Here is a 25,321-nt window from a genome sequence, read left to right on the forward strand (position 1 = left end):
GGAGATGAGTATACTTATATGGTCTAATATGAGGATAGAAAAATAAAACTTATTTGCATAGGAGTTAAAACTTAGGTAGTAAAAATAAGGGGGGGCTGAGGGAAGAAATAAAGAAAAAGGAAGATGGGGAGAAGGGTAGTGAATTGTGAAGGCTATAGGTAAGCAAAATACTGGAGTGTAGGAATATAGTTCAATTATTGTGGACAATCATCAAGGGCTGCAAAGGGATAGAAAGTTTAAGAATAATAAAATAAGGAAGTAGAATAAACCATCAGTACAATAAATTGTAAAGGAAAGATAGAAAAAGTGAAAAGAAAAAGTAAAGAGAAAAAAAATGACAAGATATAAAAGAGATTAACACTTTTTAAAAGTCAGTATTTCTTCCTTATTGAGAGTAGTGTATGTCTGCTGTGTTCTATCAGTACAATGGATGCTCTCCTCTAATCTCAGTCAGTTCTCCTGTTGTGTTTACTCACTATCCCCTCAGGGCCCTGGATTGGCCAAGTATAGCCTGGAAGGAAGGCTCTGCATTAGGGTAGGGAGGAGCCCGTCCTTGTAAAATAGTAACATTTTGCTTGGGCTGGGGGGCAGTTCCCTGCATGTAGGTTAGCAGTTGGGAACGCCTGAGGACAGAGGTGTAGTCACGGTGTGGCTTCCCCCACCCACTGGACCAGAGATAGAGGTGGGTAGCTGTAATCACAAATATGTGCTGTGCTGGAGGATGTCTCTAGCACTGTAGCCAACTAGAGGGAAGTTTGCAGGGCTCACTCACTTCTGTGGCCAGCCACCTGCAGGAGGGATGGATCAGCTTCTGTGAGGTGGCCTGGGCTCCACCAGAGCAAAGTTTTCTGTTTCTTTTCTAAATCTAATATTCATTTTTTTGGGTTTTTGTGGTACTGGGGTTTGAAATCAGGGCCTCATGCTTGCTAGAGGCACTTCGCTACTTGAGCCACTCTGCCAGCTTAATAGTTGGTAATTTTTAAATTTTCTGTACCCACTGTCTGACTAGTGTTTTTGCGGGTGCCCTTCACTAACTTGCAAATTTCTTCTTCTATCCTTGTGTACATGTACCTGAGGTTTTATTTCTGGTTCATGGACACCCAGGAATGTGGTATGTGTCTGCAATCTGACATGGAAGATTTTAACTTCCATGGTGGAAATAATCATATTTTTCCATTTGATGAGTAGATCATTCATGATCATACAACAACTCCAGTTCAAAAATGATGTTCCCCATGGTGCCACAGCTCCAGTCACTAAGGATAAGCATGCTTGGTTCTAGCCTAAGGCATGCACGTCTTCTCTAGGATTGGGGCAACAGCAAGATCATAGGTGAAAGTATGTGAAGGGAGGAAAAATCTTGTGGTTCTCTAGATGGCCCAGTATTTACCACGTGTCTTTCATGACATGGTGCTGGGATTCTTGCGATGCAAATACCTCAAGGCTAGACTTGCACTCATTTGAATGAGGGGAACATTTTCTTGTGAGGCAGCACAGCTCAGCAAGAATTTATTGAGTTACCTAACAACAAATGCCATGGCAAATGTGAAAGAAGTGCAGTAATTGAAGGCACAGTCAGCCCTTGAGCAAACTTTGCCTGCTTGGGAAAGACAAGATTTAGTAATGGAAAAACAAAATTTAATTAATTAATAACTCTCAACTTCCAAACATTTTAATATTATGTTACACATAGAAAATAATGATTAATAATGATAATAATAGGTTACATAGATGCATTTTGAAGCACTGTATGGAGTTTTGAGAAAACAAATACCTTTTTTTTTGTGGTACTGGGTTTGAATTCAGGCTCTGGTGCTTGTACCACTTGAGCCACACCTTCAGCCCTTTTTGCTTTATTTATTTTCAGATACAGTCTCACTCTTTTTGCTTGGGCTGGTTTTATTCTGCAATTCTTCTACTTGTTGTGTATCTGAAATCACAGGCATTTCCCAAGACATCCAGCTTGTTCTTTGAGAACCTGCTAAGTTTTTTGCCCTGGCTGGCATCAAACTGTGATTCTCCTAGCTCTACTTCTCAAGTAGATGGAATTATAGGCATGAGCCCCTGTGCTTGGCACACATACACATTTTAATACTGTATAATCATGATAAGAAAAAAATGTAGCACAGAGTATTAGAGGATATAATAAATATTTTATGTTATGAAAAAAATTCCAAAAAAAATCTCTTAATTTAAAAAAATTTTTGGTTGTACTGGGTTTGAACTCAGGGCTTTGCATGTATCAAGCTGGAGCTCTATTACTGAGCTACACACTCAGCCATTTTTGTTCTGGTTATTTTTGAGATGGTGTCTTGTTTTTGCCTAGCCTGGCTTGGACCATTAACCTCCTATTTGTGCTTTTTGCAATAGTTGGGATGACAAGCACCTGCCATCATGCTCAGCTTTTTCTCTTGAGATGAGGTCTTAAGAACTTCTTTTAGCCTGGGATGGCCTGGAACTGTGATCCTCTTGATTTCAGCCTCCCACATAGCTAGGCTGACAGGCACACACCACTGTTCCCAACTGCTGGTTAAGATGGGGTTTCACAGACGTTTTTCCCAGGGTTGGCCTCAAATTGTGATCCTCTTGATCTTCATCTACTAAGTATCTAGAATTATAGGCATAAGCAACTGGCACCCAGCTTCTGGCTTCTTTCATTAAACATAAATTTTAAGGTTGATCCATGTTGTAGCATCTTCATTCCTTTCCATGGCTAAATAATACTCCATCGTATGTATCTGGCACAATTTATTTATCTTTCCTCCATTGTTAGGCAGTGAAATTGTTCCCACTTTTCAGCTATTGTGAATGTTATGAACATTCATGAACAAGTATGAGTTACAGTATTTATTTTTAATTCTTTCAGGTATATACATAGGAGTGAAATTACTGTGTCATGTGGCAATTCTGTATTTAACTTTTGAAGAATCACCAGTTTTCTTAGTGGTTTTTCCATTTTATGTTCCCACCAACAATGTATGGGAGTTTTTATTTCCCCACATCTTTGCTACCACTATTCTTGGATTGTTTTTTAAACAGGGATACTAGTGCAATTTTGATTTGGATTCCTTAGATGAATGATGTTGAACTTTTCATGTACTTTTTGGCATTTTTTAAATATATCTCTTTAGAGAGATGTCTGTTCAGATCTTTTGCTCATTTAAAAATTGGGTTTTTTTTGTTTTTGTTTTTGCTGTTGAGTTGTAAGAGTCCCTTATATATTCTAGATACTAAGCCCTTGCCAGACATATTACTTATTTCTTCCATGCTATAGGTTGTCTTTTCTTTCTTTCTTTCCTTCTTTATTTTTGGCAGTTTGAATTCAGAGTCTTGTACTTGCTAGGCAAGTGTTCTATCACTTGAGCCAATCCACCAGGCCCTTTTTGCTTTAATTATTTTGTTTGGATAGACTCTCACTTTTTTTTAAATGCCTGGCCAGCCTGGACTGTGATCCTTCTATTTATGATTCTTGCATAGCTGGGATGACAGGTGATGACATCATGCCTTTATTGCTTGAGATGAGGTCTCACTAACTTTTTGCCAAGACTGGGCTTGACAACAGGCATAGGCAAGGACTTCCTCAGTAGAACATAAGCTGCTCAACAACTAAGAGAAATGATTGACAAATGGGACTACCTGAAATTAAATAGCTTCTGCACAACAAAATAAATGGCATCTAAATTGAAGAGGCCACCCACAGAATAGGAGAAAATCTATGCCAGCTATACGTTAGGCAAAGGACTGATAACCAGAATATACAGAGAACTTAAGAAACTAAACTCACCCAAAATCAATAACCCAATAAAGAAATGGGCAACTGAACTAAACAGAGCCTTTTCAAATAAAGAAATCCAAATGGCTAAAAAACACACAAAGAAATGTTCACCATTCCTGGTCATAAAGGAAATGCAATTGAAAACCACAGTAGGATTCTACCTTACCCCTGTTAGAATAGCTACCATCAAGAATACCACCAACAACAAATGTTGGTGAGGATGTGGGAAAAAGGAACCCTCATACACTGCTGGTGGGAATGCAAGCTAGTACAACCACTTTGGAAAACAGAATGGAGGCTCCTTAAAAAACTAGAACTAGATCTGCCATACAATCCAGCAATACCACTCTTAGGGATATACCCAAAAGAACATGAGTCAGGTTATGACAAAGGCACCTGCCTGCCCATGTTTATTGCAGCACTATTTACAATAGCTAAGCTAAAACAACCAAGATGCCCCATTATTGATTAATGGATTAAGAAAATGTGGTATTTAGACATAATAGAATTTTACTTAGTCACAAAGAAAAATGAAATTTTATCATTTGTAGGTAAATGGATGGAGTTGGAGAATATCATCTTAAGTGAAGTTAGCCAGGCTCAGACGGCTAAAAGCTGCATGTTCTCCCTCATTTGTAGATTGCAGACCTAAAACAAATGCAGCAATATTATGGGACATGGGTCACACTGAGGGGAGGCTGTGCAAGGGAGGGATAGGGCAAGGGAAGGAAACCAAAAACTTGAATGAGGTTGATGTGCTCACTGTAGAGGAATGAATATAGAAATTTTAAACTGGCTGGGGCTACCATGGGAAATGGACTAGGGAGGAGTGAAGACTATGAGAAGAGGTGAATCAATTGGAGCTGTAATACATATATGCATGGGAGCAACACACAGAAACTCCCTGTGTAGCTCTCTTTATCTCAAACTACCAAAACGTCATGTTTCTCATATTATCTTGTATGTTTCTTCTTCTACAAAATGGGAGGACAGGAGGGCAGAACAGGTTGAGGGGGGAGGTGACCGGAAAGGGGTAGGAGAATGAATATGGTGTAAATAATGTATACACATGTATGTAAATGCAAAAATGATTCCTGTAGAAACTGTTCCAGGAATCAGAGAAAGGGGAATGGGGGAGAGAAGTAGAGAGTGGGGGGATTCAAGTATAATATATTTGATACATTGTAAGAGCCTTTGTAAATGCTACAGTGTATCCCCACCCAGCACAACAATAATAAAGAAATAAATAAAAACTTCCTACAATAAATAAATAAAAACCTTATTATGTGCAAAAAAAAAAAAAAAAAAAGGACTGGGCCTGAACTGTTATCCTTCCAATCTCCACCTCCCAAGTAGCTAGGATTACAGCTGTGAGCCAACACACCTGGCTGTTCATATTCTTCATAACATCATTTGATGTGGAAAATTTTTTATTTTTTTGAGGTATAATTTATCTATTTTTTTCTTTGTTATTTATTCATTTGATGTCAAATCAAAGAATCTATTGCCAAATTCAAGGTCATGAAGGCTTAGCAGTATGCTTTATTTTTAGGGACCTTAGTGTTTTAGCTCTTATATTTAGGTCACTCTTCCATTTTGAGTTTATTTTTTAATATGGAGGATACCCTCAGTATGGGATCCAACTCCATTTTTGCTTGTATCTAACCAGTTGTCACAGTACCATTGGTTGAAGAGATTATTCTTTCTCCATTGAATGGTCTTTATACCCTTATTAAAAATTAATTGGCAATAGATGCTTGGATGTATTTTTGGGTTATCAATTCAATATGTCAATACCTATACTAGTGCCATACTGTCTCCATTACTGTAGCTTTGTGGTAAGCTTTGAAATTGGGAAGCATGCATTCTCCAACTTTTTCAATATTGTTCTTGATATTCAAAGCTACTAGAAATTTCATCTGAATTTGAGTATCAAATTCAGAGAGGGAGGGGGCGGAGCGGGTGGTAAGGGAAGGGGTAGGGGCAGGGGGGAAAATGACCCAAGCGTTGTATGCACATATGAATAATAAAACAATAAAAAATTTTTTTCATTTCTTTCCAAAAAAAGGCCATTGGAATTTCAATAGAAGTTTCATTGAATCTGTAGATTGTTTGGGAAGTATTGCCATCCTAACAATAGTAAATCTTCCAGTCCATGAGTATGGGATCCCTTTCCATTTATTTAAATCCTTTTCAGCAATGTTTTATAGTTTTTAGCATACAAGTATTTCACCTCTTTGATTACATTTATCCCAAAGTAGTTATTTTTTTGGATGCTATTATAATAGGATTGGTTTTCTCAATTTCTCTTTTGGATTACTTGTTGCTGGTGTATAGAAATTAACTTGTTTAATCTTGTACCTAGAAACTTTGCTGCATGTACAAACTCTAGTAATTCTTTGTGGTTGTAGAACTTTGATATTTTTCCTATGTAGAAACAAGCCATCTACAGGTAGAAATGTTTATTTTTTTATTTATTTCCAATTTGGATGCCTTTAATTTCTTGTCTAATTATTCTTGCAAGGCCTTCCAGCAGAATGTTGAATAGCAGTGGTGAAAGCAAGGATCCTTGTTTTGTTCCAGTTCTTTGAGGAAAAGTTTTCAGTCTTCATCATCAAGTATGATGATGTTAGTTCATTTTCACAGATGTTGAAGTTTTCATCATGTTTACGAAGTTCCATTCTAGTCCTCATTTGCTGAGTTTATTTTATTATGAAAGATTATTGAATTTTATTAATTCTTGTGTCTAATGATATTATACTGTGTTTTTTACCTTTGTTCTATTAATGTGATATATTACATTGATCGTTTTTATGTTGACTTGCCCTGCATTCCTCAGCTAAATCTCATTCAATTATGGAATATAATCCCATCTAATAATGTGTTATTAGATTCAGTTGGTTGTGTTTTGTTGAAGATTTTTGCATTTGTATTATAAAGTTATTAATTTTAGTTTTCTTTTCTTATAGTATCTTCATCAAGCTTTGTGTTATGGTAATGCTGATCTCAATATGTTAGAAATTACTCCATTTTCTGTTTTTTGGAACAGTTGAGAGGATTGAAATTAATTCTCCTTTAAATGCTTTGTAGAGTTTATTCCCAGAATTTTTTTTTGTTCGGAGTTTTTTTTAATGTTTTAAAATGTTTTTAAACTGATAATAAAAGTTATGCATATCAGTACTATTCAACATCATATTTTGAAATATGTACGCATTGTAGAATGGCTAAATCAGGCTCATCAACATATGAATTATTTCACATACTTACCATTTGTTTGGGCTGAGAACATTTAAAATCTGTTCTCTTAGTGATTCTCAGATATTCAATATGCGGTCATTGGCTAAGTCCCTAAATTGTATATAGATGTCTTGAACTGAGTCCTTCTGTATAAGTGAAACTGCCCCCAAACAGTCCCCCCATTTTATACTTATATCATTCTTTTTTTTTCTTTTTTAAGGCTTAGATTCTTCATATGAGGAAAACATATGATATTTGTCTTTCTTATTTCACTTAACATGCTATATATCACATTTGCTTTATCCATTCCCTTGTTGATGATACAGTGCCACCAGCGAAACAAATTTTACCCCAAGAAGATTGAAACACTGACCACATTCTGTGCTGGTCACTTAGGTAGACCAACACTAGGTAGATCATAACACACAACCTGCAGATACTTGCATCTACCAGCCAGCTACACCAGGAAGGTGGGCTTCGGTCCCCATGCCTTCTTGTTTTAGAAGTAGGGGATGGGAGATAGTAGTTGCTATGCCTAACACTAAAATCCATTGAGATTTAGTAGGCTTTTCTTAATCAAGCCCTCCACTGGATACTCAAATTGTTTGACTGGACTGCAGAGCTCCCAAGGCAGTGATCCTGATGGTTCTTGCCAGCTCAGTAGTTGCTTTGAGGGAAGTACTGATCCTGGAGCTTTCTACTGTCCCATCTTCTCTGGTATCACACTTCATGTTATATTTGTTAAGTCAACCCTCTGCAGTTAGGCTGGGTACTATTAAAAAAGGTAACATTAGCTATAAGTGGACAAAGTGTCCAAATAGGTGAAGAAAGAAATTTAAATCTGCTGCTTGGAGCTCCTGTTTGGTCTGTCCAAATTCCCATCTCCACCCCCATCACTGGGTCAACCTTGAACTGCTCTTGGCAACTTTGGGCTCTGGGTCTCATCAGTGATGAGTGATGGTTCATCCAAAGCTGGCTGCTGACAGAGAATTTGGCAGTAGAGCGCCTCTTCTCTGAGCTCAGCATGTTGGATAAGGCAGTAAGTACTAGAACCAACTCATCTCTGGTTCCCATCTCTGTGGGAGCCAAGTAGTCTGAATGTACCTTCTCAAGGTCAGATGTGGAGGCTCTGACCACCCCAATTGCCTCAAGGTCCCCCTGGCTGTCCCAAATGCCAAGAGATTGACTATAACTAATATAATCCATTATTAGGCCACCAGTGTGCTCAAAATAGTTGGGATGCTCTGAGTTTGACAGTGAATGCTAAAAAGGCTTTGTTTTGTTTGTTTGTTTGTTTTGTTTTAAAGCTAAAAATTGTATGAGCTAAACATATTATCTCATCTCATGAATAAGTAACACACAAAGCCAGACTACCTGGTAAAGATTAAGTTCTGGAACCAAACCTAGCTTTGTCTTACGTTAAATCCTTAATTCTTCACCTCTCTCTAGTGTTGTGGATGGAGAGAAATTGAAGACCAAGGTGGCCAAGGATTACTTCTTGGAGGAGGGCTTTTTGACCTTACAGACCAAGCAGAACTTGGAGAAGCAGGCAGCAGGTGGAGTACATTCATGTGATGACTGCTGTAGATATTTCCAAAGGCGCTGAAATAGTGTTTGAAAGTCAAGCTGGGGAAGAGCAGTGGAGATGAAGTCTTGTCATATGTGATCCTTTGCCATTTGAGTGGGCTGTTTTCAGCTAAGTAGGATGTCTCATAACATTTTGTTCCTCACCAAATTAATATGACTGTCATTTAAAAACAATGGAGAGGAAAGTGTTCTGAGCAGCGTCAGAGGACCCCAGGTGTTTGCCCTGCTTCTGCAATCTTAGGCAACCTCTTGTGGTTGGTTTTATGAACAACTTCTTGTGGTATCTCTTTGACACTCAAATTTAGTTCATCTGCTTCTTAGAGTGATGGACCCCAAATAGGCCTGAAAATCCTCTTATTGATAGCCTCTGTAGCTAGTCACTGTATTGATTGCAGCTCTTCAGTCTTTAGATCTTGCTGTGGTTTGGATTTGGTTTGGGGGATGTGTGTGAGGTATTAAGAGGATAGAAACTTAATCTGACTATTGTGTGTCGATGTGGGGCCTTTAGGAGGTGATCAGGATTAGATAAAGTGATTAGGGAAGAGCTTCTATGGTTAAGTCCTGGTGGCTTTATAGGAATAGGGAGAGAGACTGGAAGACCCTCTCTCTGTCTCTCTTTCCCCCTTTCTCTCTTCTTGCCATATGATACTCTGTGCTGCCTCAGGACTCTTTCAGCTATATGGCCATCACCAGATGCAGCTCCTTGACCTTGAACCGGAATTGTGATCCAAAACAAGTCTCTTTTCTTCATAAAGTAGCCTACCTCAGATATTTCATTATAATAAAGAAATAGACTAATAAGTTAAGCCATCCCAGGCTAAAAAGAGAAAGAAGATTTTCTAAAAATTATTACATTATTTCAAAATCCTCCATTTTAGTAAGTCATTGATTATTGAAAATAATGTTGGTGCAGTCAGCCATTGAAGTGTTTATTCTAAAATACATTACCCTGCTGGAGATGTAGCTTAGTGGTAGAGTGCTTGCCTAGCACATGCAAAGCCCTAGGTTCAATCCCGTGCATGCCTGAAACAAAATGAAAATATCTCAACTCCTCCCAGAAAATCTCACCATCCTTAATCATTCAGGATATGAGATTTTTCTCGTAAAGTTCTTTTAGTGCCTCCTTCTTAACAAGGGTGGAGACTTTCTGGATGGGGTAGTTTAAAAAATGACTGCTTTGATAGTCCCCTTTCCTTTCCATTGTTTCTGTCTTCTCTGTCCAAAGACAGCAACTCTAACTGACCAAGAGGTTTTCTTAGCCATGCTAAAGGTACTGGAGTGAAAAGGCCCTCATTGCTGGGAGGTCTAAGCTTTGGGTGTGTTCCTGGCCATAGGAGGAAGCTCAGCTCTTTTTATTGCTTGCTTTAGGTGACTTGTCATAGCCAAGGCAATGAATAGTTCTCGTTGGAGTAGGAGGCCAGGAAGTGTGTTTTAAATTCGACTCATATGAGCAAGGGCAAGTGAGTACACATTTTTCGCCCACTTTCTCTAGCGAAATGGAGCAGATTTTGCATAGGGGTTCAGAGAAATCAAAATAATTTTTTAGAAAGCTCAGTATTTCGAGAGAATCACACAAAAGCTGTTGCTTAGGGTGTAAAAAATGTAGCTAACACTTGGTTCTTTCAGAAGTGAGTAGGTGCCTTTCTAGTTTCTGTGGACTGACCATACTATTAGGATCTCTCTACCACTTACCTAGTGCTGACTTTTGGACCCTTTACCTAAGAGGACTGGTAGCCAGGCTGGGGGAGGGCCTGTAAGGGTTTTTGTTTCTTATTTTCAGTTCTAGCATAGAGTTTGTCATAAAGGAGACCATGCTTGATGCTCATAACCATAAAATGTGGTTTGAGGGCTGTCCATAAGTTTAACTCACCATGCTTCTCTTCCTTTCTCTTCCCCTTACCACACATAGCTCTCCTATGTTCTCTTGAGAGAGGAGGAAGGGAAGTGGACTATTCCCACGCTGTAATGGGAAGTACCCTCCCACCTAAACTGAGCTATGATCAGAGGGTCTGCAGTCTTCCTTTCATAATCACAGTTGAAACAGCTGCAGGGAAAGCATTGTGATTTGGAGAGCTGCTGGTGTTCAGTTGCAAAATGGTAGCTATACTGGGATATGGAAATACTATTTTCAACATTGTCTGTTGCTGAACTTTGGCTCCATGGTTCTCTTTGTTCCTGGCCAAAGTTGTTTTCTATTCTCATTTCTGTCTATGGAAACTAATTCTAAAAAATATAAACATTTCTTCATTTCTATCTGTATCAATGGGCATTGTGTTAGTATTTCATCATGACAAAATACTTGACATAAACAACTTAAAGGAAGAAAGATTGATTTGTGGCTCATAATTTCAGAGGTTGCAGTCCATGGCCAGCTGGTTCTGTTGTTTCTAGGATGAGGAAAAGTAGAGCATCATGGTGGAAGGGCATGGCAGAAGGGCATGGTGGAGCAAAGTTGCTCACCTGATGGTGGCCAGGAAACAGAAACAGACAGAGAGGAAGAGGCCAGGGTAAGATACCTTTTTAAGATACATCACCAGTGACCTACTTCCTCTAACCAGATCCCATGTTCCACAGTTCCACTACCTCCCAATAGCCTACTCAAAATTTGAATCCATAATTGGATTAACCCATTGATGAAGGCAGAGCCCTCATGATCCAATCACTTCCCCAAAGCTCCACTCTGAACACAGCTTGCATCAGGGACCAAGTTTTCAATACAGAAGGCTTTAGTGGTAGATACTTCATATCTAAACCATAACAGGTGTGGGTGAATTGGTCATTGAGTCACAATTTTGCAGATTATATTTAAATATGAAAATGGTGATAGCAATGAAATGACAATGAAGGCAAATCAACAGCTCAAACTAACCTGTCCTTGTAGTCTCCCATTCATTGTAAGCTATTGAGCCTAACAGGAGCAGAGCATTTTTGGAAAGACTATGGTATGCAAGGGTGGACAGACTGACTTGGCCATTTGCCATTGTTGTGATCTTGGGCAGGTTATTTAACTTTCTGAAGTCTCTGTTTCTTTGTTTGAAAAATAGGGATGCTAACAGTGGGTATATTTATGGTGGACTTTGGTCTTTCTTTTTTTTTGCTGTTGCATAGCATGTGGACTCTCTCTCCTGCGTTTTAGGAATGATTTCAATATATAATTCCAACTACTTGTTCTCCCAGCTTCCCCTGCAACTGGGATGCCCAATCCCTGGCCCAGAGTTGCAGGCCACAGGAACTTCTCATAGGAGCTGCTAGTGGAAAGATTGAACTCCAGAGGCAGCAGTTGGGGCAGGGATGGCAGTACTAATGGTGACATTCAGCATGCAGGGTTAAGAATGTTAGTGTTGCATGATAAAAGCGAGAGCACACAAGGGAGGGGTGAGGATAGGTAAGACACCTAAAAAACTAGCTAGCATTTGTTGCCCTTAATGCAGAGAAACTAAAGCAGATACCTTAAAAGCAACTGAGGCCAATAGGAAAAGGGGAACAGGTACTAGAGAAAAGGTTAGATCAAAAAGAATTAACCTAGAAGGTAACACACACGCACAGGAAATCAATGTGAGTCAATGCCCTGTATAGCTATCCTTATCTCAACCAGCAAAAACCCTTGTTCCTTCCTATTATTGCTTATACTCTCTCTACAACAAAATTAGAAATAAGGGCAAAATAGTTTCTGCTGGGTATTGAGGGGGTGGGGGGGAAAGGGAGGGGGTGGAATGAGTGGTAAGGGAGAGGGTGGGGGCAGGGGGGAGAAATGACCCAAGCCTTGTATGCACATATGAATAATAAAAGAAAAAAAAAAGAATGTTAGTGTTGCAGGTTGTGCTAGCTACTTCCCAGAGCACCAGTAGCCACCTTACCAAAATGGCTCAGTGGTGTGACTTGAGGTGCTGTTTTTTGTGTGTTCAGCCTCAAAAGTGGTTCTCTAGCCCTTCTGGTAATACTGTGAGCTGTCTGATTTCCCACTTAAATTATAACCCATGTCAGATTTAAAGTTCAAACTGCCAGATCTCATTGGCATTTACTCAGAGAGGTGAGTATTAAATGAGATATTGCAAAGGAAGAGATTAGCTCTGTGCATGACACATAGTAGGTGCTCAAGAAATACTATGGTAACAGTGGCAGTAGCAGAAGTAATAAGAATAACCTGCTGCTAATAACTAAGCTGTGTAAGGTGTTTTGAGATTTCTAGGGAGAGATTTTGAAGGCAATTGTTGAATAGAATCTATAAATAAAATCTTGGTTTTCACAGAACTAACTGCACTAAGCTTACCTTTCTCATCTATAGATGAGGAAGGCTTAGGGTCAGAGGGTGAATTGCATTGTATCACCAGCTGATGAATGACAGAGCTGAGCTAGAACCATGGTCTTCTAACTTCTGGGACTTTTTTTCTTTATCCAACATACTGCCATATGCTGTTACAATGCAAGAATTTAACAAACATACCCTGTTGCTGCAGAACCACAGAACAGGGCAGCCATTATGGACTTTAGACAGGGAAGGTCTTGTAGGGAAGGTGAGAATTGAAGTTGATGGGTGGGAGTGAGTTTTACCATTAGGATAAGGTAAGGATTATTTCTTTTTTTAAAAAAACAACATGTTAGGGTAAAGCCAAAGTTAGACATTTACTTGTGGTTTACTAGTTTGTTTTTGAGAGGGCAGCAGGGTAGAACTCTTAAAAATACTACAGAAATTATAGGATATGAATTATAGTGCCTAAATTAAAGAAGAATTAAATCCCTTCTGTAAACTCTTTGAGGACTGCTCTGTTGATTATTTGTCTTAATCATCTTTGGAAATTTAAGCCACATTCATGATTAGTTGAAAACAATAATGGAAATATCATTATGCATTTTTATATTAGTTAGTGGTTTTTAAAGCATACTTATGTATGTGACCTCACTATTGTTCACTATAACAGCAATGAGACAAAAGTTGGGTAGACTAAGTTCAGATGATTTCAAGTCTAAAATTCTATCTTCTAAGAAACTCCCCCTCAAAAATCCACTTGTTAAAAATCAGCTTAAGAACCATTATACATTGTTATAATAGACTTTAGTTGAGTCTGCTGAGATAGCTTCTATTCTCATTTCAAAGCTGCTTTATTCATGAGTTTCCACACATGTGGCCAATTCTGCTGTGAAAATAAGAGTTGCGAAATAAGACGCTGGGTTTCTGACTCTGCCTGGCTTGGGGACGCCAGGCTGTGGAAATGTCACGATCTGGAATCAAGGTGCTCACTGAGCCTGACATTTCCTCCTGGAGTTGATGTAGGTGGTGAAAGGTGTTTTGTTTTCAAAGATAGATAATCCCACATCTAGAGTTCATCTCAAGGGAGAAAGCTGACACAGTTCTAATCTGTCAAAGGGTGAAGAAAGTTATTTTGTTCTTGCTAGCCAGAGAAAATAATGAGAAGAGGAACCTGAAACTTGAAATCTGCAATCCGGTGGAGAGTGCCAAGAATCACACCTCTAGGTTTTTTTTTTAAATCTTGATATGCATGTTATTTTGGTCTTGGAAAGTTATTTCCTTCCCTTCTTTCTTTCTTTTACTTCTTTTTCTTTTCTTTTCATTACACCAGTAAGATTCCCCTTAGCTAGGAACTATACTTAATTATAAAATACTTGTTAATTCAGTTCTCATTTTATTGAATTTTTAGCAAGATTTACACTGTAACCTCCGATTTCCCACCCTGCCTTCTCTACACACACTGTCCTTCTGGCTTTCACTCTCGATTGGTTTCCCAACTAGTTTTCTCTCTGTAATTTCTTCGTTCCCTTTCAGACTCATGCTTCTCTTTTAAATGTTAGAATCCTAAAGGCTTTTCTTCTGGTCCTTATTCTCTTCTTGCTCTCCACTTCTTCCTTAGTTAGTCAGTGACCAGGCTTGAATTCCCATTCATGGCTGTGACTTAAAGTTACTTCTAGTCCAAGTTTCTTCTTTGAATGCCAGGTAAAGTAGGGCCTCATATATCCACTTGGTGGTCTCAAAACAATCTTAAATTAAACATGAATGTGACAAATTCATCTTGTTTTCTCCACTAATCTTGACCATCACTCACTATTCACAAATCTCCGTGAATGTAGCTGCATCCTACAGTTGCAATGACCTGGGCTTTATCATTCCCTCTTAAACCCCATATCCAGTTAATCAGCTGTTGTTTTTCCCACATTCATCCTTTTCTCTCCATTCTCAGTGCCATCACTGGTCCTGACTTTTGTTGCCTTCCACCTGTAGAATTGCAGGAGACTTTTTATCTTTTCAGCTGTCTTCCGTTTTCACAGGTAAGCAATACAGTAGAAGTAGCTATGGCATTGATGTCAAGAGCCTCCAAGGTGTTCAGCTCCAGGCATACGATAGGCACATGGGAAATACTTGCTGGCTGCTGTCTCCTGTGAAAGGTGAGATGCCTGAAGAATCAGCTATGTTACAGAGTAAAAGTACTATTACTACCTCTAACCCCAGTCTCCATATTCTCCTTCTTCAGACTTTGGGGCAAAGACCCAAGAAACCATGCTTTTGTAACAATATCAGAGACAGAGTTAGTTGAAAGAAATAACTTGGAGAAGAGGCAGAAATAATCAGTGACGTATAATTCTAATCTGAGCTCAAACGATGAAGGAAGGGCAGAGCAGTAAGAATAGTTTTCATCTGAACTTACAAATACAGATAAAGAGATACACAGTTATGGTGTATTCACACCAAAAATACACACACACGCACGTACACACACACACACACACACACAATTTGTACCTAGTGCCTAATTCAGGCCTGGTACATAGCAAATATTTGTTGAATTAATGAATGTAACACAGCCAGCTCCCTGTCAGATTTAGACAAAATATTAACAGCTTGTTTTTGCTAGTAGGCAGAAAATGAAATAAAAACAAAACAAATTTACTAGTTAAAATTTATTTTTTTTCCCTTGGCAGTATTGGAGGTTGAACTCATGGCTTTGCACTTGCTAGGCAGGCACTGTACTACTTTTTGCTTTAGTTATTTTTTGAATAGGGTCTCAAAGTTATGCCTGGGGTAAGCCTGAACCACAATCCTCTATTTATACTTCCCACATAGCTGGGATGACAGGTGTGAGTTACCTTGACCAGCCATTGGTTGAGATGGAGGGTCTCTTGAACTTTTTGCCTAGGTTGGCCTTGAACCTTGATCCTCCTGGTCTTTGCCTCTTGAGTAGCCAGGATTAAGGGAGTGAACCTACTGTGCCTGGCCAAGATACATACTTAAAGAATTCTTTTCAAACTATTCTAGGAAAACATTTACTACCCCCTCCAAATTCTTAGAGTTGCATAAGACTGTGCTTCCTTATTTCCACCCACTGACTCTATCCTCATCTAAAATCCCAGTTATAATCTTCAGAAATAAATACCTTGCTTTTCTACTTTAGAGATAAGGAAACCAAGGCATATCCAAGTTGAATCTAAACTTTGTAACACTGTTTTCAGGAAAAAGCAAGTAATTGCACAACAGGAAATTTCCCTTAAGTCTGGTTTTTCATACTAGTAATCTGTCTCCAACTTATTGATATTAAAAATAATCAGTTAAGACTCTATTTTTAAGAGTTACATTTTTTCTAGATTGATTTGTAGCTTTAATACACCCTCAATCAAAATGTCAGCAGGTTATTTTGGTAGAAATGCAAAAGCTGAATTTAAATATATATGAAAATGCAAGTGACAAAAGTACTTTTCAGAAAGAAGAACAAAGTTGAAGGTTTTCTATTACCTGATTTTAAGAATTGATACAATGCTACAGTAATCAAGATAGTGTGATATTGGTGAGAGGGTAGACGCATGGACCAACAGACGATAAAACTCCACAAATAGATCCTATAAATACAGTCAGTTGATATTTTTTAAAGATGGGATTTATAGCAAGAAGAAAGTCTTTTCAACAAGTAGTGATGGAGAAACTGAATGTTTGTGTGGAAAACCACTAACCTAGATTTTGGATAACACAGAAAAGGGACCATAAATGTAAATTTAAGAGCCAAAATGATAGAAATTCTAGATGAAAACATAAGAGAAAATCTTTATATTCTTTAGGCAGGCAAAGAATTCTTGGATAGTCATAAAGATCATGAACCATTTTAAAAACTGAACTTTGTTAAAATTAAATGTTTTGCTTCTCAAAGACAGTCTTAGAAAACTAAAAAGACAATCCATAGGATGGAGGAAAATTATGGTAATACTATGTTACTTATCTATTTTGTGTAATAAATTACCTTCTAAAAGTAGCAACTGAAGACAACTAACATTTATTACCTCACAGTTTCCATGGGCCCAAATATGGGAAGTTGCAGTTTAGTTGTCGGTAGGGGTGAAGTCACCCAAGGGCCTGACGGGGAGGGTTCACTTCTCCTTAGGAGGCTGTTGGCAGATCTACCTCAGAACCTGAACACATGAGCTTTTCCACAAACTGCCTGCCTGCTTGTCCTCATGACTCTAGCTTCTGGTAGAGAGAGAGAAAGAGAGAGAGAGAGAGAGAGAGAGATGAAGATAGCAACCGTAATCTTTTTTGATTTACTCTCAAGTGACATTGACAAATTTCTCCAGTGGAGGAGGACCCAAGAATTTGTAGACATAACTAAAACCACCCTGGCATATACCTTATAAAGAATTTCTGTACAGAATGACAGAAAATATTTATAATTATGCAACAAGCAAATAATTATAAAACAAAAGGAAATGTAAACTGGAACCACTATATGTTTATCAGAATGGCTAATTTTTAAAGGACTGAAAAATTTGGCTAAGTTTTGGCAAGGATGTGGAGGCACTGGAACAGAACATTGCTGGTGGGAATGGTATGACTTTGGAAGACTGTAAAGTTAAACATACAGTTAACAGACAGTTTAGCCATCTTACTCTGTGGTATTTATCCAAGAAAAGTAAAAACATGATAGCATCAAGGTCTATACAAACATGTTCATGAAAATTAAATTTATCATATCTAAACAACAACAAAAAAAACCAAAACCCTGGAGATAACCCTGTCTTTCAACAGATAATGGAGAAAAATGTGGTATATCCATTCAATGGAGTGCAATTCGGTAATGCAAGGAAACAAGCTATTAATATACAAAGCAACAAGGAGGAATTTCAAAATCACCATGCAAATGAAAAGAACAAAAGAGCACATGCTGCATGAATCCAGTTATATAAGATTCTAGAAAACAGAAGGAAAATGATCTGTTTAAATTCATTAATTTGTGGACCTTAAATGAATGATGTTTTCTGAATATGTTATATCCAATAAAGTTCACTTTAAAAATGAGTGTGGGGGGAGTACCAAAAGTCACTAATTTTGCATCTTAACACTGTTGAATGTCACAGTGTATGAGTACTTTCAACATTTGCCTAACTTGTGGCTTGGCAAAGCATTGAGATGATCTGATTTTTAGTGTTTTTGTCTATGAAATCTGTACATTTGGCTGAATGGGAGGAGGAGGGAGGGCTTACTTGTTGGATTAGGTGATCTGTGTGGCTCCTTCCAGCTGTTGCATAATCCTGTGTGGACAAGAGCCCAGGCCTTGGAATTCAATAGATCTGGATTCAGCTCTGGTTCTTCTATTTCTAGCATTACCCTGGGCCAGCTACCAAGTCTCAGTTTTCTCAGAAGTAAAATGTAGCTAATATACTGACATTGAAATGAGTTTATATGTAAAAGACTCAACACATGAAGAAAGCACAGAGAAGATATTTGATAAACACATTTTTCTTTGCCCATCCAGAAAAGTCTTAATGCTATTAAATTTGAAATTATGAGTCCTAAGAAAATTAGTGATTTTCAAGGGCATTAAAATACCAACACACCCTGTTTCTTAAGACTCTATAGACAAAGTTTAAGTGTCAAACTGATCAGTAAGTAAATATTTAAGGAAAAAAGTAAAATGGTTAAATTTTCCTTGGTTTTAGATCAGCTTCAAATTTCAAAGAAACACAAGTCATTTCTTCAAAATGTACCATAGATAACATATGTGCATATATTTACACATAGAATCGTATTATTAACAAGCATAATTTGAAAAATGGAAGGCACAGAATAGTTGGCAATTAGAGTCCTAACTCACAAAAAGTATACAAGGAAACCCAAAACACACACTCATTGCTAGCCTTGATGCAAAACAAGCTTAAAGACTAAGTTATCCTTTTTATTTCTGTTAATGTTTCAGTTTTCCTCATTATTAATATCATTTTCTATTTGGTGAATATTATCTATGCATTTCCACATCTAAAATAAGTATGCGCTGTATAATATTTGTATTTGAAAAGCAAATAGAGTGAAAATGTAAGAAAAATAATTTTCAAACTCAAAAATTTTTAAAAAAATCTTCCACCTTATTTAAAAGGGAGTTTAAAAAGAGGATAATTTACTTGTAGTTGTTTCAGATTTTTTTCCCCTGTTTTTATTACAGTTTGTTGACTATTTCCTTCAAGAATTTCAAATGCTAATTAAGAATGTTGTTTTTCATTTCATCAATCAAGCCATCCAGGCAGGAGTTTGTTTTCACTACTTGAAGCAGTAGCTTATTGTCAGTTATAATAAGACACATTTAAACCAACTAAATAGAAGTAAATATTCCTTAAAAACAAATTAAGCTTTCAGGAAATAGATCTTGACTGCCTACTTTTTGTACTTAGTGCTTGACTTGATGGCTCCCTATTTCTACTCCGTCCCCTACCTCTTTTCACATCATTTGCTTTTGTTCCATCTTTACTTTTAGATTACATGCCTTCTGCTAGCTGGGTTGGAACAATATCCTATATACAAGTGGCATTCAGCATGGAATGACAGTTGGCTAGACGTCCAATCCCCTTGTATGTAGAATATTTTATGTACATCTTTTCTCATGTCCTATACCTTTTCTTCCCATCTACACAGACATGAGGTGCTGGAAAGGGATACAGGAAGAGATTAGGATGCTGTCTAGCGTAACACAAGCAGGCAGTGGACATGTCACCCAAGGCTCCAACTGTTGAGAGTTTTCTCTGCCAATAAACATACCTATCATGGAGAACACCAAATGAGCCTGAGGGCCCTTGTAGGTTTCAGAGATCTCTCTCTCTCTCTCTCTCTCTCTCTCTCTCTCTGTCTGAGTTTAGAATGGAAAAGAATCACATTCACACTAAATAACTCTTTCCCTGTCCAGCTTCTCCTATAGAGTAATGGAAGTTATATCTTGGCCCAATCATCTGAAACACTGAGAGGAAATTTAGGGGCTCTTCTCTGCAAAGATGTATATTTTCCTGTCTGAACATGAAAATGGAGTGAACACCCTAGAAATTTGAGCTTTTTTGATGTTTGCCTCAGCCTCTGACATTTTTTTGTAACTAGAAGCTGAATAACTTATTTTGTCTGGTATGGTTTAGGTGTGGGGCTACCTATAAATGAAAGAAGTAGACCAGATGACTTCTCACAGGCTCCTAGAATCCTTTTGTTTATGTTCTTAGTGGGACAGTTCAGGTTCTTCCCACATTGTCCCCAAACTACCTGCCCAAATTCATGAACCTCCAAACCCTAATAAAATTTCTGTCAACTTGACATTTTAATAACAGACTATTCATCAACCCTTTTGCTTTCTATATAATTTACCTATTCAGATTTACCACTCCAGATTCTTGAGGCCTTTTTTGGTTTCTACCAATTCCACAATGCTTAGGACAGACTGCCTTCTAACTTCAATTGTGTGCTTGTCTGTGTATAGCCCTGGGGATGTCTAAGCCAAGTGCAAACCCATTAAGGTCTGCAGCCACGTGTTCTGAAAAGCACAGAGAACAGTGGTTCTACATATTTCTTGATACTACCACTGTTTTTAAACTGTAAGGATAGAGAGTTTCACCTTTCATTTAGAATTAGGGTTGTGCTCCATTTGAACATAGTCTTGTGTTGCATAATGATGTTTTGTCAATGCCAGAACACGTATACTATGGTGGTCTGGTAATATTACATCGCCTAGTGACGTCATAGGCATCTGTTTTGTAAGTATGTACTATGATGTCTTCACAACAGTGAAATTACGCTTCTCAGAGCATGTCTGTGTCACTAAGTGACATATGACTGTAATTAGCCTCTTTAAGAGTTCCAGGAATGTGTCCAAAGGTCCTAGATTGTTCCCTTTGTAATGTTTTTCTCAATTATCATTTGGCAAAGCAAACAATTATTGGAAGCCAAAACCTAGCAAATTTCACCCCAGAAACAATGTTGAATTGGCTATGACCTTCTGGAGAAATCTTTTGAAAAAAAGGTTGTGAAGTTTTTAATATAAGAGGCTTTTATTAAGACAATATGCTGTTAGGTTTTGTTTTTGTAGCTTAAATGCCATTTTATGGTTCCTTGAAAGATCTTCTTAAATGTGCATATATTAAATATGTCATAACTACATATAGTTAAAGGACAAAACCACAACTATTTGGCTTAATAATTTTAATTGGCTTTATTTGGTTCTAGAATTGGACTGAGCAGAGTGATTGGTTTTATAGACAGGGAATGGCTGACAAAAATCAGAAGAAAAGGACAAGCAATGAATTGCTCATTTCAAAGTTACTTTCCCTGTAAGGCAGAGCTAGAGCAATGGAAAAATAGCTGATTGATTAATATCACATTCCTTTAGGTTATCTTTTCTATGTAAGAATAAAGACCACATACCTTTGTTACTATGAGGATTGGTACTGGCAAGTTTGAGGAAGTTGGCTGTTATCTCTTCAATCCTGGTTTCTTGGAAGGTTGGATAAACAGCTTTGTTTGAACTTTAGTGTGAGTAACTCTGTCTGTTAGGATCTAGGGTAGGATCTTAGTCCAAAACAATGGCTTTTTATAATTTTTACTTAATAATATGACAAATTATTTTGGAATACATAAACATTAGTGGCACATTAATATGCAAAAACCAGAGGCAAATAGATTGAACTTGACCCTCAGACAAGATGCACTATTGAACTATGAAAGCTTCTATAATGGATTTTCACATCTTCATACCAGTTTTGGATCTTTTCTTTGACTCCATCCATCACCAGTTCTTTCTCCACGTGGTCTTTGTGAATGATCATCCTTGAGGCGGTTCCTCAGATTCCTATAAACTGCAAGCTAGACCTCCATCAGGAGACCATCAGGAGAGCTCCTTTCAACAGCCTTGCAGAGAGAATCCTTTTGAAACTTTCAAAGATTTGTGTCATAAAGTGTGCTAGGAAATCTTCGGTTTGGGGTAAAGACATTTCTGAGCATGTGATTGCTGGCACTGGATGCCCACTAGAAGATATCTCAATGGTGTCAGGTTGCGAAATGTTGCAAATCAATTTTAACCCTGTGCTTAGGATGGATGTGTTGTTTATACACCGGAGTTTGCCAGCTATTATCATACTATTACTACCTCAGTTTCCTACCTATTTTAATTAAATTAAACTAATTAATTAATTTATTTTGGCAGTACCGGGGTTTGAACCCAGGGTTTCACACTTGCAAAGCAGGTGCTCTACCACTTGAGCTACACCTCCAGTCCATTTTGCTCTGGCCCAGGCTGGCCTCAAACCATGATCTTCCTGATCTCAACCTCCCAAATAGCTAGGATTACAGGCATGAGTCACCAGCACCTGGCCAGTTTCCTTTTTGAACTTTTCCTGAAGAGAAGGATGCACTTGTCCTCGTCTACTTTACCTGTACCTATGATATGCCCTGAGGCCATGGCAAAAATAGAATGACTGTATCTGTTCAGAAACACCAGTAGGCTGTAGGAAAGACAGACAAGCAATTCTAATGTGGTGCAATAACCACTCTGATGGAGATATGGCTGACAGGAACAAAAAGATAAGGATGCCTTAAGCTTATATAGAAGGATCCAGGGAAAGCTTCTTCTTTTGGTTTAGGCCAAAACTAAAAGTAGGAATTTTCCAAGTGAGAGGAAGGCTGGGTGGTAAAGAATTCTAGGAAGTATGGGCTGGCTCACTTAAGGACTGGCAAGCTGTTTGGGGAGAATGGTAAAGGATGAAGTGGGATGGGTAGGTGCTAACCACAACCTAGGCTGCTCTTGCACAGAGTTTATGAAGCAGTTTACTTGGGTTTAAAAACCTACTCTGACCCTTAGCAGATTATTGGAAGATCATTTAATTTTCTTTGCCTCAATTTCCTCACCCGTAAAATCACTACAAGTGATAGTACCAACCTTATGATGTGTGTGTATGTGTGGGAAGTTTCAGTGAATTACTATTTATAAGGCTTTAATTGCAGTGCTTGGCCTAAGTAAGCATCATGCAAATGTTGACAGTGGTGACAATGATGATGGTGGTGGTGACAATGGTGATGATGTGCTCCACAGTAGGGCTCAGTGGAGGTGGTGTAGCTGGAATTGAAGTAGTGTTCATTTCTGGAAATTCTTAGAACTGATGAGTTACTCTGGATAGGAAAATGGAGTCATTTTGCACATTCTCCTGAGGATGATCTTGACAGCATATTGGCAGCGAGGTTTTCAGTGAGTTTTGAGAACATTAGGTACATCCATATCCATAAAGTCTTTTTCCAAAAGACAACACAAATGATACCTGATTATCCCTGTTGCTGAGTTCTCCTTCATTGCTGCGTATCAGAGACACCTGAAGAGTTTATTGACACACAGATTGTTGGGCTCCATTGCTAGAATTTTTCATTCAATAGATCTGGGGTGGGGCCCAAAGATTTTTATTTCTGATGTTCCAAGGTGATATGATTTTACTTGTCTGTTTCAGGGTCCATATTTGGAGACTCCCTGCCTGGTAGAGACAGTGAATGAAACACCACATTCTTGACTTCCTGCTGCCCCCACACACTCTGCTGAGCAGCCTGGATTCCCTCCATTTCAGAGGTACTTGCTCTGCAGACCCCAGGGTGTGTGTGTGCTGTTCCGATCTTTCTTCTTCAGCTGCATAAACAAGAGCCTGGACCAGATCCCCAGGCCTCCTGAATCAGAATTAACACCCTGGCAAGAGAGGAGAGGACACAGACACTGACCTCGTGTAATCCTGCCATTCACTTCTCTATCGCTGACCTGGAGTCACTTGCTGGTGAAGTGTCTATAGCTCTGTGCTCTAGAAGCAAACAGGCAACTCTCTTTGACATTTCTCTGCTGTGATTTTTGAGTTTTCCATCCCCAAATTAACTAGTTTAAAGGATCACAAGCCAAGGGTTATCACCATCATGAGTTAACCTGGATAATAAATGCAGAATGAGCTCTATCGACAACTCACTGATTCTAATAACTGTGGGCAGTCTGTGTATCATGGGTTTCTGTCCCATTCTCCAGCTTTAATTTCCACCATCTGGCTCCTGCCACTTGGCATGCTTGCTGGCTGCACCTGTCTACAGCACTGGGTCAGGATGAGTATCTGGGATGAAAGCCTGATGGACATGACCATGCAATTCTCAGGATGAGTTAGAAAGAAGATGCTTCAGGTTGGTGGGCAGTCTCCATGTCATTTTGGTGGTGGAGTAGGCAGCGTTTCAGGAGCACATTGCATAACCACTGTCCAAAGGGGCAACATGTACATTTCAGTGGCTGAAAAAGAAAAGCACTCTGTTCTACCAGGGCTAATTGTTATAAATAATTCAAATGTTGCTTTATCATATTATGTATTTCTGCTTACTCCCAGTGATTTACGTAAGGAAATCTTTAAGTACTAGGTTTTTGAACTAAATGATCTTTCTTTTGGAAAGAAAGCATAAAAGTTCAAATTGAATCCTAACAATTTTGTCATTGGAATCTATTAGAATATGTGTTTTTGAGACTTTCAAGTATTTTAGAAAGATAAAAATAATGTGAACCTTAGCAACATTCTGGTGATGTTAGTGGGCCATCCCCATTTAGTGTGACAAATGCTGAGTTCCTACTAGGTCAGGGCACAGCACTAGGTACTGTGGGGTAACAAATGCTCTTGCCTTTTCATCATTCAGTAGTGGATTAAGTAATTGCAAATTTATAATGCAATCATTTCTTTCAAATATCATGAAAAAGATGAAATATGAGTAGAGAGAGGATTTTCACCTGACTGTGGGGATTTGGAGGGTCTTAAGGGAAAGAGGAGAGGATAGAATTTTGACAGGCATGGCTAGGAGAAAGACTTTCTGTTCTGAAGTCAGGGGAGGCGATGTCCTGGCTCTGGGCAAAGTCACTGCAGGGCAGGCTGATTCTTGAAACACTTCTCCTTCCTATCAGAGGCTGGCTACTGACTTTGACAGATGGCCTCTTTTAGAAGATGTGTTAAACCTCAGGACTCATTCTTATGAAGCGCCTGCGAGCCTGTCTCAATGGCCAACTTGAAAATGGGCCCATTTTCTTCACTCTCCATGCCTTCCTTACACTGTTCTAAGGTTCACAGCTGTCATTTTGGGAGAAATTGATTTGTGTATTGGTAGCTTATTGAAACCAGCTATGGCCCTTTAAACCCACCAAAGCTGTCCATCTGCTAGGGTTGCAATAAACCTGGAACTGATGGACTTCTGCTAATTTTTGAAGTGAGAGCAGGTGAGATGGTGGTATGAATACGACCAGGCACCTTTGCATTGAGAGTGGAAAAGACATTGGCCACACAATGTGAGGGTAGGACTCAGCTGTAACTCTGATGTCACTAGTGCTGCTCTCTAGAAGTGAGGTTGGTCTGCAGGAAGCACACTATAAATGAGAAATACCTTTGCTACCTGAGTTAAAGCTGAGGAGAAAGTTTTCTTCCATAGTATGTGAG

The 25,321-nt window shown here is 38.5% G+C and overlaps 1 long non-coding RNA gene across 2 annotated transcripts in view; it reads left to right on the forward strand.

Annotated features, from left to right (window-relative positions):
- Positions 1-25,321, forward strand: part of LOC141425501 (uncharacterized) — an 82,462-nt gene that overhangs the window by 12,454 nt on the left and 44,687 nt on the right. For both annotated transcript variants that reach the window (XR_012450505.1, XR_012450506.1), the window contains exons 2-3: positions 8,462-8,568; positions 23,333-23,448. This is a non-coding gene — a long non-coding RNA (uncharacterized lncRNA). The remainder of the gene's footprint in view (positions 1-8,461; positions 8,569-23,332; positions 23,449-25,321) is intronic.

This window comes from Castor canadensis, chromosome 8 (genome assembly GCF_047511655.1).
Source record: "Castor canadensis chromosome 8, mCasCan1.hap1v2, whole genome shotgun sequence".
Classification (NCBI taxonomy): Eukaryota; Metazoa; Chordata; class Mammalia; order Rodentia; family Castoridae; genus Castor; species Castor canadensis.